This window comes from Molossus molossus, unplaced genomic scaffold (assembly GCF_014108415.1).
Source record: "Molossus molossus isolate mMolMol1 unplaced genomic scaffold, mMolMol1.p scaffold_m16_p_18, whole genome shotgun sequence".
In the NCBI taxonomy this organism is placed as follows: domain Eukaryota; kingdom Metazoa; phylum Chordata; class Mammalia; order Chiroptera; family Molossidae; genus Molossus; species Molossus molossus.
Genome location: NW_023425353.1, coordinates 3905597 through 3920191, shown reverse-complemented (window position 1 = coordinate 3920191; position 14595 = coordinate 3905597). Strand labels below are relative to the sequence as shown.

Genomic DNA, 14595 nt, shown 5'->3' with positions numbered 1-14595 from the left:
TGTGACGCCGGGGCGCTTCTCCCCGTTTGGATATGAGGAAGCTGAAGCTTAGAGAGGTGGACTAATTCTCCCCTGGGTGCAGGGAACCCAGTTCTTTCTGACCCCAGAGCCGAGGTTCATAGCCCGTTTTCACCTCGTCCTTTGTGAGGGACTTGCCTGGAGTGTTCTCCCACTTCCCTCCTCGCTCCTCTTCAGGTCTTTCCCCGACACCGCCTCTGATCGGCGCCTTCCTTCCGTCTCTGCCTGGTGAACTTCTCTCAACCCTCAGGACTTTCTACTCCGGCTTTGTTCTTCGCGTTCTCATAATCCCGTGCTTCTATCCTAATAGTCAGCTACTTAAGTTTCCCAGGGATTCCTAGGCTGTGGCCCAAGTAGTCAGTCGAGTTTTGTGTCTTTGCCTGCGTGAATTTTTTCAGGAGACACTGTAGTTTCCGTTTGAGTCTCAGGATAGTATTTGACCAAAAAGGTTAAGATGTAGTTATAGGGCCCCTCCTCCCCCAAGTAATGATACCTGGAGGGAGGAGGGAGACTAACTCCGTTGACTTTCTTGGATGGATATAATACTAGTTTTTGAGTGTCTGGGTAAATGAATGTATTTACCAGTAGCACTGTGGGGTGGTGTAGCATCTGGGTTAAGAACATAAGATCATGCCCTGGCCCATTTTGCTCAGCAGTTGGATCATCGGCCTGCGGACCAGAGAGTCCTGGGTTCTGTTCCCACTAGGGGCACGTACCAAAAAAAAGAACGTAAGATCAGATTCAGACTGGGCCTTGAATTGAATTCCTTCTCTGCAAACCCTTCAGCAAGTGATGGGATCTCTCAAAGCCTCCTTCCCCTCGTTGGTAACAGGGCCACCATAACAGTATTTAAGATAGGGTTGTTACCGAGGGTTAAACCAAGGTCCTGCATGCACAGGGTGTAGCCTGGGAGTGCACAGCGCGCTTCTATAATTAGCTGCTATTGGTGTTGGTATTAGTGTTTCTTAAGAACTTTTGAATGAGCAGAGGATGAGGGTCTCATGATTTTTCTGGTGACTGCCCTACAGATGTTACAGAAAGAGGGAGCATGCCACTTTGAGTTCTCAGGCCTAGGAACAGCATGCTTTCTGCAGCCACAGGGGCAGGTGCGGCGAGTTCCGTCCTGAAATGTTGTTCTTGGACATTTTCTTTCCCCTCGGCCTTGACCCACCACACAGTGGCTCAGGCATCGCAGACAGACACCCAAAACGCCAGCTAATGGAAATTTGATGATGGGGCACTCTGCCCCTGAGGATTTGGACATATGTTTTTTGTGTTTAAATCAACAGAAAAAAAGTGCAACTGCAGTCACCGCCCCTCCCCGTCTCCCCCCGCAGAGGGCTTCAAGCGGCCTTTCCTTGCCTGTTCTCGGAGCCCCCATGAGTGCCAGGCCTGTCTGACAGGCCCCTCTGTGCCTCGCGGGTGAGCCCAGGAGTCAGATGAAAGGCAGAGGCCTGCGGGGCACCCTCGCTGTGGCATAGCACAGGGCCTAGCTGGGTACAGATCGCGGCTTACGCCTCCTTACAGTAGTGCGGCCACGGGGTCACATTGGCCAGAAGCGGCCTTTAGAAAAGTGCTTTAGTTGGGTGCTTCGGAACTCTGGCCCATTACTGTACACTAAATATAGAAAGGGCAGTGGATCTCTTTACAGAAATACACTGTGAGCTGGAATCACTGACAAGGGGAAAGTTGTCGACTCCTACTTTTCCCAGGGTCAGTTTATACCATTTTTTAAAGTTACTGGTAAAAACTAACTTGGGAAAGTTACTTCCAAGTATTCTTCTTCTTCTTCTTTTTTTTTAAGAAGCTATTTATTTATTTATTTTTAGTGAGAGAGGAAGAGGGGGCGAGAGAGAGACAGAGAGAGAAAGAGAAAGAGAAACATTCATCTGCTGCCTCCTGCATGTCCCCGACTGGGGATCGGGCCCACAACGTGGGCATGTGCCCTGACAGGGAATGGAACCTGTAACCTCTTGGTGCATGGGTTGAGGCTCTGATACTGAGCCCCACTCGCTGCGCCCAACCAAGTAGCTCTTTTTAAAAATAAAATCTTTAAACTGGCTAGCAGCTTTAATTCACAATCACCCAAACTGGAAACAGTCCAAATGTCCTTCCGCTGGAGGAGGGTAAACAGGCCGCGCTCCCTCTGTGCGGTGTGCGGTGTGCGGTGTGCGGTGGACACTAATCAGCAATGGACAGGAAGGGTTGCCGGCTGCAGTAACAGGAACGGTCCGGACGCCCGGCTAAGGGAAGGGAGCCTGACTCAATAGCCTGTGAATTATAGGATTGCATGAATATGACAGTCTGGAAAAGATATGACCATAGTGTCGGTGTAAAGGTGGTTTCTGGGAGTTGAGGGTGAGTCACATTTTGACTTCAAGGCACAGCCTAGGGGCATAGTTTGAGTGGATGGAGCTGGTTACACGAATATATGCATTTCAGAACTCACAGGACTGCACCCCAGAAAAGGTGAATTTTTATGTATACAAATATAAATAAAATAATAATAATAAAGGGAATGATAGCATTTACCCAGCACACTCAGAAATGTGGACTTGTTTTGAAAGGGGCAATCTATGTCATTTAAACTCCATAAATGTTTGTTGATTAGATACTGTGATTCAGTGCTTTATGGGAAACCATAAAGGAAGTACTGGTCCATGTGCTTGGTGGTGTACAACTGACATTGATAAACATGTACAAAAAACTCCAAAGTAATTTTAAGGTTAAAATTATATTATTGGAATTTAGATAGGGAAGAAAGAGACATCTAGTTGGGATCATGGATGATTTTTTTTAAGAAAATGAGGAAGGTTTGTCAAACAATAATTTTGAAGAATGGGTAAATCTAAAAACAAATTTTTTTAGTAAGTATGAACATAATAACATTCATACAAAAAGGTATAGGTGCACTGCCTGATGAATGCTCACCAAGTAGCCAGCACCCAGTGTACAAGACAGACCATTTCAAGACCCCTGTACCTTCTGCTAGGCAGCCCTCCCCCAAGTATAATCACCATTCTGACTTTTTTTTTTTGTCCGTGCCCCTAGCAGGAACTGAACCCAGGGCTCTCTGGTCCGCAGTCTGACGCTCCAAACGCTGAGCCAAACCGGCCAGGGCTCATTCTGACTTCTAACACCTTAGATTAACCAGTGTCTGCTGTTATTTCATACAAATGGACTCATACAGCATATACTCTCACATCTGTATTCTTTTGTTCAACATTATGTATTGAGAGTCATCCCTACTGAATGTGGCAGTAGTTCTTTTCCACGGAACATTGCATTGTATGAGTATATACAGTGTTTCTCTCCTCTACCTTGATGGGTGTTTGGGTTGCCTACAGCTTTGCATTGTTAGGAGTGGTGCTGCTATGAGCATCACTGCTATATGGTTTTGGTGAACATACGTTTCCTATATTTTTGAACTTGGTAACTTTTTATTGAATGAATGAATAAGGTGATGGATGGATATTGAGGTCTTCTTCATATCTAGTTGAAGTCAACTATAAAATTAGGCAAGGTCCTTAAATGCAAAATAGAATTTTTAGTTATTTCATTGTATTAGCACCTTAAGTTGGATGAAGACTTTACTGTAACATTATCTCTATGAAGATAATTTAGGTAATTTTAGGCCCCTTTTCAATTTTAGAGCATTTACTTACCACAGTAGTAAAATACATATATAGATGTGGTATCACTTCTGAGACTTTGGACTTCTGATTCATCTTTGGATGCTAAAGATAATATTAGAAGGTCCCAGCATCTATACAAAGTACCATTTATTAAAATATTATATTTCAAGGCTCTCACCAATAGAAATATTATTTTTACAACAGAAGTACATAAACTGAGGCAAAAACGAAAGTAAATTTGTATTTTGACTATAGGATGCAAAGTGAGATATACTCATGTAAGAATGTTATTCATTAAATAAAAAGCATAATTGTATATTTAAGTATCAACACATTTTTAAATAGAGGTGAGATATGTACACATGCATACATAGATGTAGCTTTAAGAACAGTAGTAAGTCAAGTCTCATGTATCCATTGCCTGAGTTAAGGAAAAAAACATGACAGATATCCAGGAAGCTCCCACTTGCCTTGGTTATTACTTCCTACCTACCCCTCGCCTGCTACGGGTAACCACTCTCCTGAATCTTGTCTTTTATCATTTCCATGTTTAAAAAATGTTAGCTTAGCATGATTTTAAGCTTTACATAAATGAAAGCATACTGTATTTTTCTATGATTTTTTTTGTCAGTGTTATGATTGTGAGGTTGGTATACAAACATGGAGTTTGGGTTCATTTCCACCACTGGTTCATCTTTCATTGCTTGAACACAACTCACTTTTTTGTTCACTGTCCTAATGATATTATATACTTTAAGTTTGTTTCCAAATAGGAAATTTTCATTTGTTCCATTTAATTTAATTTTTTAATTAAAAAATTTTTTTTTCTTAATTGATTTTATAGAGAAAGGGAAAGGGAGAGAGAGAAAGATTGATGAGAGAGAACATCGACGGACCGCCTCCTGCGTGCCCCCACTGGGGATTTGGCCCACAACCTGGGCATGTGCCCTGACCGGGAATCAAACTGGCGACCTCTTTTTGCATGCGTTGATGCTCACCCACTGAGCCACACCAGCTGGGCTATTTAATTTATTTTTTAAAAACTGTTGCAAACTGTATTTTTAGGTCAGAAGGACCTTCTCTTCTTTGTGTGTGATGGGGGACTTACTACTTACTGTTCTTAAAGCTACACCTGTATATGCATGTGAACATATATGGCCTCTGTTTGAAAATGTGTTGATACTAATGTATAGTTATGCTTCTTATTTAATGAATAGCACTCTTACATGAGGATATCTCACTTTACTTCCTGTAGTCAAAATACAAATGTCACTTAAGTTTTCACCTCAGTTTATGTACTTACGATATAAAAATAATATTTCTGGTGAGAACCATGAAAGTAATTTTTTTTTTTCTTTTTTTTTTTTTTTCTTTTTTATCCTCGTCCGAGGATATTTTTCCATTTTTTGTACAGATAGAATGGGAGGGAGAGAGAGGAAGGGAGAGAGAGTGAGAAACATCGACGTGAAGGGACACATCGAGTGGCTGCCACCCACACGACCAACCAGGGCCGGGGACAAACTGCAACCGAAGTACGTGCCCTTAGCGGGAACCGAACCCGGGTCTCTCCAGACCGCAGGCCGACGCTCTAACCGCTGAGCCAAACTGGCCAGGGCTGAAAGTAATTTTTTTAATAAATGGTACTTTTTTTAAGTAGATGCTGGAACCTTATTCTGATACTATCGTTTTCATCCGTGTCTCAGAAGTGACACCACATTTGTGGAAGACCTGTATCTTGGCCTCTGCCGCCTGTGCCTGGAATCCCAAAGACAGTAGTTGTTTGACAATTACTGTAGTCTGTAAATAGATTTTCACAGTTTCCCACGAATCTAGCAGTTCTCTGTGGGTGCTCATAGGCATCTCACATTTCCAAAAGGAAGAACAGTAGCCCATGGTTTAGAAATGGTAATGTCCAGCTCTGGCCGGTTTGGCTCAGTGGTCACAGCATTGGCCTGCAGTCCAGAAAGTCCCGGGTTCGGTTCCTGCTGAGGGCATGTACCTCAGTTGCAGTTTGTCCCTGGCCCTGGCTGGGTCATGCGGGAGGCAGCCATTTGATGTGTCTCTCTCACATCGATGTTTCTTTCTCTCTCTTTCTTCCTCTCTCCCCCTCCCACTCTGTCTGAACAAAAGAAATGGAAAAATGTCCTCTGTTAAGAATGAAAAAAAAAAAAAAAAAAAGAAATGGTAATGTCCATTAATTTAATTCACACAGCTTCTAAATGGGATCATCTCCTGTACAGAAAAATATATTGTCTATACATGAATTTCTTAAAACTGAAAAAAATATCATTGTTCTGGCAGATACACGAGGAGAGACTCAGCAAATATGAGGTATGCTCACAGGTGAAGGGTTAGTGTGCCAGTATTTACATGGCCAAATGCATGCTGCCTTTTTATTTTTATTATACTTTTTGTATTTTGCCAACTGCTTTAAAGTGTGTTTTTGTATGAGGTGACCATTTGAGTAGCTTTTTTTTTTTTTTCAATTACAGGTGACATTTAATAATATTTTGTGTTAGTTTCAGGTGTACAGTATAGTGGTCAGACATTTATAGAATTTACAGAGCGCTCCCTCTGGTAAGTCTAGTACCCACCTGGCACCACACATAGTTATTACAATATTCTTAACTATATTCCCTCTGCTGTGTTTGACATCCTCGTGACTATTTTGTAACTGCTCATCTGTCCTTAATGTCTTCACTTTTTTCATCCAACTCCCCAATCCCCTCCCCTTTGGCAACCATCAGTCTATTCTCTGTATCTATGGGTCTTTTTGTGTTTTGTTTGTTTTGCTCTTTAGATTCCATATATAAGTGAAATCACGTGGTATGTGCCTTTCTCTGTCTGACTTATTTCACTCAGCATTATACCCTCTAGGTCCTTCCATGTTGTCACAAATGGTAAGATTTCATTCGTTTTTATGGTCGAGTAGTATTCCATTGTATATGCGTTCCAAAGTTTCTTTACCCAATTATCTATCGGGCACTTAAGTTGCTTTCATATCTAGGCAATTATAAATAACACCACAGTGAACATAGGGGTGCATATATATTTTTGAATTAGTGTTTTGTATTTCTTTGGTTAATACCCAGAGGTGGTATTTATGACAGCCATTCTGACAACTATGAAGTGCTATCTCATTGTGGTTTTAATGTGCTTTTCTTTGATGATTAGTGACATTGAGCATCTTCATTTGTCTGTTGGCCAATTGAATGTCCTCTTTGGAGAAATATCTATTCAGGTTCTTTGCCCATTTTTTAATTGAATTGTCTTCCTGGTGTTGAGTTCTAGAAGTTCTTTATATAATTTGGAAATTAACTTCTTATCAGATGTATCATTGGCAAATATGTTCTCCCATGCAGTGGGTTCCCTTTTCATTTTGTTGATAGTTTGTTTTTTGTTTTTTTTTTTGTATTTGTTGTGCAAAAGCTTTTTATTTTGATGTAGTCCCTTTGTTTCTCTTGCCCAAGGAGATATATCAGAAAAAATATCACTAAGAGCAGTTTGAGAGGGTTTGCTGCCTGTATTTCATCTGGGATGGTGGTGGTCTGGGGTTTAGAGTGCGTTCTCGTACATGGTGTAAGTGGGTGACCCAGAGGAAAGCTGGGGCTCAGGCGGGAAGCGTGTCCGGTTCAGAGCCCAGCAGGAAGTGCGACTGGTGCTTGGCAATACGGTCGTCAAGATGGGCACGGGGTTTGGATTAGGACTCGTTTCCTCACTTACCTTCTTTCAAAGAAGGTAGCCACTAGCCTTTGGTCCTGGCATAGGCTTGGGAATGGCCTGTTCACCTGCCAGCATAGTTTCCAGGCTCCGTGTCTTCTGCAGGGAAAGTGTGTCAAGGGCAGGACAGTGACTACACCTGAGAACATCCCAGGGGGAGGAGAAGAGAAATCGTGTGTATTCCCCAGGAGCGCACGTGCCCTGGAGTAAGCCGACATTCTTCTGAAACAATGTTATCAGCAGGGCTTTCAACTCCAGCACACTGTTGATGTATTCATGACCACTTCTGTTTCTTGTTTTGTATTTTCTCTCTGGAAATTGGGAGGAGGTAGTCTGGAAAGAAATAAATTAAACAATATTAGGCACCCCCCGCCAAAAAATGGTGATCTAGTTTTATTTGTTTATTGCATGCATATACATTTCTTTCTTTCTTTTTGGCTCCAAAGACGATCCTTTACTGAGAGCTATTAAAAACATTTCAGTCCTTAATTCAAATAAACTTCAACTCAGTTGACAGGCTGGTGGCTGAGCTAGGTAAAGTTGTCACAGTGGCAAAAACACTCCCTGTGACGATGACATCAAAATCGGTTCCTGACTAATTCGAGTGCGAATATACGTGACTCAGGATGTCCCATCTTCTTTAGGGTTCAATCAAGCTCCTCAAATTTGTGAATGTGCCAGATGAAAACATCCCCACAGTGCCTGGCGGCGTTGGGGTCTGTGATGTGGGTCATGTCTTTATCGATGTGAAAGTCAACCTCAGAGGCTGACTGGAGTTCGCCGTCGAGGGCAGACACCACTGGTGCCCACCAGGTTCTTCATGCTGAGGGTGAAGACGAGCAGCCTGATAGCAACTCCTGCTCGGCGTGGAGGGGCGCCGGCCAGCTGGGCCGCAGGCAGAGGGGTGCAGAGCTGAGGAAGCTGGGAATGGTTGGGGCTGGGCCTGCGCTGCTCTTCATCGGAAAACACCTGCAGCTGCTGCGGGAGGGTTCCTTGTGGTAGCCGGGTGCACGCTGTCATAGTTGGGGGCCGCAGGAGACAGGGATTTGGGGCAGGAATAGCTGAAAAGTTCCTCGTAGACCTGTGGGCCACCTTGTGCATGCATAACACCGTATCCCCGTGTTCCTTCTGCACCTGGAGGTGAATGGTCTCGTGGATACACATGGGGTACCTGGTGAGGGCAGTGGCCAGCAGCGCATGTACCTGCTTGTTCTGCTAGTTAACCATCTCATCTTGTATGCGGTCCTCTGGAACATGCTCCTGGTTCTCTGGGTGTAAAAGAAGATGTTGGCATAGACCCAGATAGCATCCTGGTCTGGACGCATCATTAGATATGCAAAACCAAGGTAATAATATGTGGTGGCCTGGCACTTGGGCACAGGGGAGTACATGCATAGACTCTTCTGTTTGATCCAAAGCAAGGAGTGGAATTAGTGGAGTAGAAGGCATGTTCAGCTTGGTAGATACTACAGCCCATCCCCAGAGTCTGTGAGTCACGCCCTCAGCAGCAGCGCCCGGTGTCCAGCTGCTCCAGCCTGCTCGCATTTGCTGACCCACCTCTCTTCCCTGCTACTGGAGCATGTGTAGGATTTTTGACAGAAAGAGGAGGTGAGCACATGAAGAGTACTCCAGGCAAGAGGAATACGCCAGCAATAGCTTCTGGCTAGGATTAGAGAATGAGTCCATTTTTTATATTGCTTGGGATACTTATAATGGTTAAGACTAGAAAGGTTAGTTGGTCTTGATTGCTAGTATAAAAAAGATATTTTAGCCCTGGCCGGTTTGGCTCAGAGGTTAGAGCGTCAGCCTGCGGTCCTGAGAGACCCAGGTTCGGTTCCCGCTAAGGGCGCATACCTCGGTTGCAGTTTTTCCCCGGCCCTGGTCGGTCGTGCGGGTGGCAGCCACTCGATGTGTTCCTTTCACATTGATGTTTTTCTCTCTCTCTCTGTTCCTCTCTCTCCCTCCCACTCTGTCTGAACAAAAAATGGAAAAATATCCTCGGGTGAGGATTAAAAAAAAAAGATATTTTAAATTCATTCATTGTGGGTTAATGGACCATTTATTTTATTTATTTATTAAAAATTTTTTTTCCTTTATGGATTCTTAGAGAGGAAGGCAGAGGGAGAGAGAGATAGAAACATCGATGAAAGAGAACATCGATTGGACACCTCCTGCATGCCCCCAGCTGGGGATCGGGCCCACAACCTGGCCATGTGTCCGGACCAGGAATTGAACCGGCGACCTCTTGGTGCAGGGTTGACGATCAAGCACTGAGCCACACCAGCCGGGCCCATTCATTTTATTAAAGTAGTTACAATAGAACAGCAACACCGTGCTTCAGGGAGAGTGTATTCAGTGGCAGGCGTGGGGTACATGGAGGGAGAGGGGAGAAGAACTCAGCAGGGCAGCAGGAGCGGATCATAGCAGAATTGCTGAGGACAGAGGACACGCAGTTTGGTGGCTGATAGATAATACTGACCAGTGACTAGACAGTGGAAGGTTAAGGTAAGAGTTAGAGACAGCTCTGACCTGGTGGTACCATGGCCAGTTATGTCACAATTCACTATTATCCTTCTGACTGACTGACCTGTACCTGCTTTCTCTATTTATTTACTTCTGTTACGCTCCTTACTTTCCATGTTTTTAAAAAATTGTTAAATATAATCATGCATGCGAACAAAGGTCTAAAACCGTAGTAAAGAACAGTAAAATGAATATCCATGTGCCCGCTATATCCTGAGATACAGAACACTCTAATGGCCTCATCTTTGGTTATATCTCTTCTCTGCCCTACTCAGAGTAGTTGATTGCCATCCGAATTTAGGTCACCATTCCCTTGACTTTCATTAGAGTTTTATTCTCTATTCCTATCTAAATTATCCTTTGAACTTTAAATGGAGTCATATGGCAGCATTCTATGTGACTGGTCTTTCTTCGTTCTACATTACTTTTTGTTTTATCCATATAGGGACATATAGTTGTACTTCATTCAGTTGTGTAGTAGTCTGTTGTGTTTGTAATCCTCAGTTTATTCATCTATTTCCCCCTAATCTGTAATCCCTGTGCAGTGGCTTTAGTCGCTCAGAATACTTTGTGCCAGTGACCCAGCCCTTGCGGCGTGCCGGAGCCTCACGTGCACGAGTGCACTGTGTCCCGCAGAGTCGGAGGAGGCCTCAGAAACATCCTGAAAGTTCTGCTTAATTATTTCAAGCTTACAATGAATTGGAACTGCTTTGTTTCCTATTAGGGAGAGGTACTTACTCTAAAATAGAGTTTCTGAACCTTGGCACTTTGGACATTTGGGTCTGGATGTTGTCTGTCGAGGGGACTGTCCCGTGCATCGCAGAATGTTTGGCAGCATCCTGGCCTCTGCCTACTAAATGCCAGTAGCACTCGCCTCCCGTTTGTAACAACCCAAGAGGCTCCAGACATTGTCAGATGTCCCCTGGGAACAAAATAATCCCCAGCCGAGAATCACTGCTTTAAAGTATTAGGAGCTGATGAAAAGGCCCAGGTTAGCGGCCGTGAACAATGGCATATTCTTGTCTTTACAGTGGACGTTGCCCTGGTCCGGGAGGCCAGCCATTCCTCTGGCCAGTGTGTTAGCAGTTTCCCGCGGTGCCGGCCGCTGTTTTCTATTTTCTGCTACTCTGACTCCCTTTGCCATAACTTCTCCTAACCGAGTGCTGGCTTTTCGTGTGTCGGTGAGACCGTCATGCTCACTGCATGTATAAACTGCTTCCATTTCTCCCAAAGCAAAAAAAATTAAAAATGTGTGTTTTGAAATTATCAGTTTAAAAACTATAATAAGTACATATTTAATAAATCAAAGTTAAAAATGCCAGTGAAATATAAGATGTACATGTTTTAAACACACATTTTTATAGCACTATTGATAGGTAATATTAATTTGGGCTTAAAGGTCATACAAAATAATGTAGAATGGTAAAACGAGGGTACTTTAGATTTTTAAAATGAAATTTTAAGAAATTTGTGTTAAGATATATTTAGGTTATGTTACCATTGTAATTAGCTAGTTAATATTAATATTAGTTAATATTAATAGAAAGAAGCAAAAGGGAGGCTAGACATTATACACATGGTCACCTGGGCAGCTTCTCCAGGAAGCTGCAACTTCACATTCCCCAGGGAACCACTGATCCATTCCCTGTAGGTCACTGGGGGAAGGGGTCCAACAAAGAGGAGATGGGCCTACACAGAGTGAAATTGGGGTGACATAGGGAAGGTGCCTGTCAGTCTAACCTGGAACAGAGATCGTTGGCCAGAGGGGGTGGAGCCACTGCAAGCCCAGGGAAATTTGGGGACATATAATCCCAGGATAAAGGAATTCTCGCTCTCCGGTTGCCCTTTTGTTCCTCTGGTTCACTCCTGCTTCCTTGCATTCTCCCTTGTTCCTAGAAGCAGCATGGCCCACTGCCATGAGGCTTCCACATGCGGTGAACTGATGGGCTCTGCAGCTGGGCACGCAAGCCAAGCTCGCCCGACACTGCACTGGACTGTGCAAACATGGAACGGAAACTAGGCAGCGGCTTTAATTCCAGCCTGCCAGCGACACAGCTGGACTTTCTGCTTGGCAGGACAGAGGGAGAGGGGACCTTGGAAACTCGGGTATAATTCCATGCGAATAGATGCCACTCATTTTCCCGTGCGAGTCTCAGAAAATCCCTTTCTGTGACCTCACAAGAATCCCACTTCCGCTGGCAACAGGTGGGGACATGGAGAGCTCCCCACCGATGACAGTAGTGCACAGCTTGCACGTAACTTTGTGTATGGACTTTTTAAAGTGCAACACAAAACCTGTACACGAATCCTGAAGCTTTGTAAAGCTGGCTCCACCTAGTGTATGAAAGGATCACACAGCTGGGGAATCTGTCCTAGGGCCCTCATTGCTACTTAGGAAAGGAGGAAAACCAAACCCAAACAGAACCGGACTGTGAGCTATATTTGTGCCCCGGGCGATAACACCAGCAGACATGACCTTCGCAGCATGAGCCGAGAGGTCGTTATATATTGAAACATCAACATCCAGCATGCCTGGCATTTCGTTCCATTGTGATGTCTCAGCCCTCCTTGGCCGGGTCCCCGCTCTTCCTGTGTGGAGTCCTATCTGAGTGTCATGCTCATTTACCACAGTTCGGGAGCGATTAGGGCCGGGCCTACTTAGACTCTGATTTCAGAACCCAACATGATTATCAGACTGAAATGCTCTGTAGCTGTTAGCTTCTCACTTGTACAAGAGAGCAGCCACTGTTTGTGGCCTAATCTTGTTTCCACTGCAGGATTCTGGCATAATCACTTCTCCCAGTCAGTGTGCCCAGATTTTAGGCAGTCTCATGCTAACTTCAGGATTTTGCCACCTTTAAGAAATTTAAAATATGCTTTTATTTATTTATTTTAAACTTGACCAGGGATTGAATCCACGACCTTGTTATATGGGGATGATGCTCTCGCTAACTGAGCTACCCAGCCAGGGCCTAAAAATATATTTTAAAGGAGATGTTATAATACATGGAAATCACAAATGGAAGTAAAATAAATATAATGGAATTAGAAGAAAAGTGTTAGATTCTTACTAGGTGTATTGTCTGATTGTCTGGAAGGGCCTGAGGTCCAAGCTTTTTTTGTTACAAAGGGCGAGTGTTAGATTGAAGACATATTAGCATCCAAGGGAGACTTTTCCTGGGATGAAAGAACGTTGAAAGGGCCTTTCACGCCGTGTAATTCCATGGTTATTTCACGCGGAGTCTGTGTGTCTGGGTTTGAGATTGTCTTACATCCCACACTTTGAGAAACATCACTCAAGATTTACCATCTCTGCCAAAGGAAGTTCGTCATTCTTCCCCAGATTTCCAAAGGCCTTGTTTCTCCTTGAAAGCCTTTTTGAATAATTCTTTTCTGAGTGCTGACTTCTTCTCCCATTAGCAAGTGTAAATTGTGCTGATATATATATATATATATATATATTTTTTTTTTTGCCTTGTAACCACATTTTCTCATTCTTTTTTCCAATTAGATTAAGTTATTTGAAGATAAACATTGTGTGTTTCTTTATGTTTCTTTCTAATCAGTGCCATTAATTTAACTCTTGCTTATATAAATATCCAGGGAAGCCTGCTTCTTTGCCTCTTTCATTCTGTTTTGTTTTAAAGTGTTAAAGTTGCCAGAAAAAGCACCTTGTTCAGTTAACTAATCATTTAGCCCATTGATAAATAGTTACTGGGCATCTTCTCTGGGTCTGGACTTGTGCCTGATTCAGGGATGAACAGACTGGCTGATGCCTTCATGGAATTAGGAATCCAACATGGGCGCTGGGCAAGGCAACTCCAGAGTAAGGTTCTAAGTTTAGAGTAGGTTTGCTTTTGTGATTGTTGAGTAGCTCACAAGCCTTGGACCAGACAACCACAGTGAGAGGTGTGTGGCCCTGGATTTTCCAGTCCCAGAGCTGCATCTGCTCTGAACATCTAGACTTTGGGCAAATAATCACCTCACTGCCTGTCTCTCAGTTTCTTTATTTAAATGAAAAGAGGTTAAGTAAACATGAGGTGTGATATACCAATATGAGGTACAGTTATCAGTGGGAATATCTGTCCTCCCCCTTTTTTAAACAAGACAGAAACATGATATCATTTTTAAAAAATTAAAATTTTCTGTCTGGCATAAAAATATGTTGTCCAATTTAGAAACCAAACATCCTTGTTAATGGGAATACCATTGTGGATGATGCTTAAAAACTGCAAATCCATGCAATTCCCAGACTATCCATTTAAATTGATAAATGATTTGAACATTAGAGTTACTCCAGAATATTTCTCTCTTTAGAATCTAAGGTCCATGATGTATCACTGAGGTGTAAGCATATTCCATAAATATTTGTTGAATTAATGAATTTTAATAAGAATATTTAGATTTTTCTTTTATTCATCATGTTGTCCATATTTGATATAAAGAGCGAAGTAAGCTTGAATGGAAGGGGCTGTTTTTCCCACATCCACATTACCATCCTTGCTTGTAATACCTGGCAGGTAATTAATCTGTAATAAATATTAAAGAGATAATTAGGTAACTTTGTTAGGCACTTTTTTTAAAGGACACATGACTTAATTGTTATAAGCAAAGATTTAACTTTTCCTTTTTGTCATTTCATGGCAGAATAACTTGAAATTACACAGGCTATTAATTTAAAATATTGATTATTTGTTTT

General features: G+C 43.0%; 1 protein-coding gene and 1 pseudogene across 2 annotated transcripts in view; one reads left to right on the top strand and one right to left on the bottom strand.

The window, feature by feature from the left end:
- MITF (melanocyte inducing transcription factor) overlaps positions 1–14595 on the top strand; it is a 241209-nt gene that overhangs the window by 115496 nt on the left and 111118 nt on the right. The gene's annotated exons all lie outside the window — the stretch shown is intronic.
- LOC118633060 lies at positions 7952–8764 on the bottom strand (annotated as a pseudogene).